We start from the raw sequence: 2,504 nt of genomic DNA on the forward strand, positions 1-2,504 counted from the left end.
AAAAGGGTCCTTTCATTTAAGAGCATGGGCTCCATTTCATAAAATATGCGAATTGATTAAATTGTTTTTGTTGGCCTGCAAAAGGCTATAGGGGACGGTATCATCCATGGTTGATTGGCTACACGTGCCCTGCTTGATTTCAATTTTTTATTTTGTAAGGTAAAGGTCATTTTCCCTAGCCAAGTGTGTTTTTCACTGCGTACCAGGTGGAACGAGTTGAAGGCAGGCTCATTAGTGCATGTTACAAAATTGGAGCCACTGAAGGCTGGCACCATAATTGTCCATGTATGTTCATAGCGGTGTTTTAGGGCACGTGCTCGGTTGGTAACTCCATCACTACATTTGCTGTGGTCGGTGACTTGCGTCCTTTGTGTTGCATGAAGGATCTATTTGATCATGGTTGACAGCATCACGAGAATCACATTCAACCTGTTGCCGTTTTTTTGGGGTGTTTTATAAGGGGATACTTCCCTTCTGTATTATAAGGGGCTACTTCCCTTCTAGGTTTGCAGAGGTAGCTCAAAACAAATTTGTGAATCCAAGAGTCTTTCACCTTCTTTGTCAATGGATTCCAAACAACCTACTACAAGTTCCTTTGCGTGTGTGGCAGAGGAGTGTTATGTGAGCTGTGGGGAATCCGTAGGTGCCGAGAGCATGGATTTTGAAGCGGGTGAGCCCTTATGAGTCTTTAAGACTCTCTTGGTTGCGAAATTATTTTGCACTCTATTATCAAGTTACTAAAATGCTCGATCACTTGCAAATCTATTACTACATATTGAAAACTTTGGGTCTGCCACAAATCTTTTTAATGGATTTATTTACTCGCAATAAAGTGTGAAGTGTACACATCATTACCCTATGTAGCCTGCCTTTTCTTGTATTGTTTGTATGATTCTTATTGAAATTGAAGTTTGTTTGGAAGGTTTTGTGAAAGAGTCTTGAGGCTGTGAATTCCCAAATGCCAAATCCGTACACGTCAGCATGCATCATGGAATGTATGCTTTATCAATGCGTTTGATAGAATGTTCATATTCCAATGTTAAATCAACAGTAGTGGAAGTGATCGCTTGCTGGTTTATCGAGAGAATGCCATGTTTCTAAGGATCAAGTCATGTTTTAGGTGGTTTGTTTTCCATAAGCATTTGTCCATTCTTTGATTGTGTAGCTTACCTAATATCTTCATGGACTCAACAGGAGGAATGTCTATCTCATTTATCCTCTTCAAGAATTTGACTAGAGAGCATGTGCTAGTTATTAGATTTACCCACATGTAACCTTTAACAATCATCATTAACATAGAGGAAAAAGTACCGAAAAGCATGTCAAAACCACTTGCCATTTGAACCATCAAAACAAACTTTAAGCTGAGAGAGGAGGTATCTCAAAATGGGCTAAAAGGTTCATGATGGCCTAACTACAGTCATTCAGAAGACTAGGGTCCTAACAAGACCAAGAGGCATTTCATCCCCTCTACAATTTCCAAAATATGTTTCCTTGATAGTTTGATATGCTGAAGACATGAGCAGGCTATTTGAGCCCACTTGATGGGCATTTTAGGAGATGCATTTCACGCACAATATGTTGGAGAACTTTTAAAGCCCACATTTAAGATGAAAGCATTTAGTCAACACAAGTCCAATGTCATAGACAACACCAAAAAAATCTTGTATCTTTGCCTTGAACTCTACATGCGTAACTGGAAACTCCCCCATCAAAAGATTAAGCAGATAGGAAAAATCATAGTCCCCCTGGTAGCATATGTAGTGATTCTTCTTGTCGCGAACTAGATTGTACTTGACTAAAAGGCTACCAAATCTGTGTGAGTCAATGCCCTCCCACCAATTTTTCTGAAAGTCGATGCCAGTGGCTTTCAGCAATTGAATGGATGTGTCCACGTATAAGTCGATGGTGATGTCAAAATCACAGATGTTGAATTGCTAGGTGCAGTAGGCACCATCAATCATGGGGAGCTCCCCGTTGTCATTGGTGAGGGTGAGACTTGCTTGAATGAGCTTCATCTTGTTGACATTGGCTCTAAGGGTCTGGTAGATGCGTTCCTATTAAGTGCTAGCAATGAGTTACACAGGGAAGGAGACAGGGAACTGTTTGTAAACCTCAACAGGTCAACATGCATCATGGCTTGCTCTGTCAGTGATTTTGATAGAACTTCATATCAATACAATGGTGAATTAGAAGGATTGATCGCCCCTTGTTTTACTGAGAATATGCTAGGTTTGAGTATAAGATAAATTTTCAAGGGGTTTGGTACTACTATATAAGCTTGGGCTAGTCCGTCCATTCTCTCTCCATGCAAGTCGGTTGATATCTTCAAGAACTTGGGTAGAGGATTCTTTGTCTGATTTATCCTTGCGGCTTAGCTGAAGTTCTACTAGATGCACACTGTCCTATGGTTGTGCATCATCTAGAGTTTGGGTGTTAGATTATGAAAGTGAGTCTCTGTAATTAACAAGTTGTCAATTGTTGGCATCAGCTGGCTTGGTGGC

The 2,504-nt window shown here is 40.5% G+C and overlaps 1 pseudogene; it reads right to left on the reverse strand.

Moving 5' to 3' along the window:
* Positions 1-1,424: 1,424 nt before the first annotated feature.
* Positions 1,425-2,018, reverse strand: LOC147448278 (putative CCR4-associated factor 1 homolog 6; annotated as a pseudogene).
* Between the last annotated feature and the right edge of the window lie 486 nt (positions 2,019-2,504).

Source organism: Adiantum capillus-veneris, chromosome 11, assembly GCF_014529385.1.
Source record: "Adiantum capillus-veneris isolate H3 chromosome 11, ASM1452938v2, whole genome shotgun sequence".
Classification (NCBI taxonomy): Eukaryota; Viridiplantae; Streptophyta; class Polypodiopsida; order Polypodiales; family Pteridaceae; genus Adiantum; species Adiantum capillus-veneris.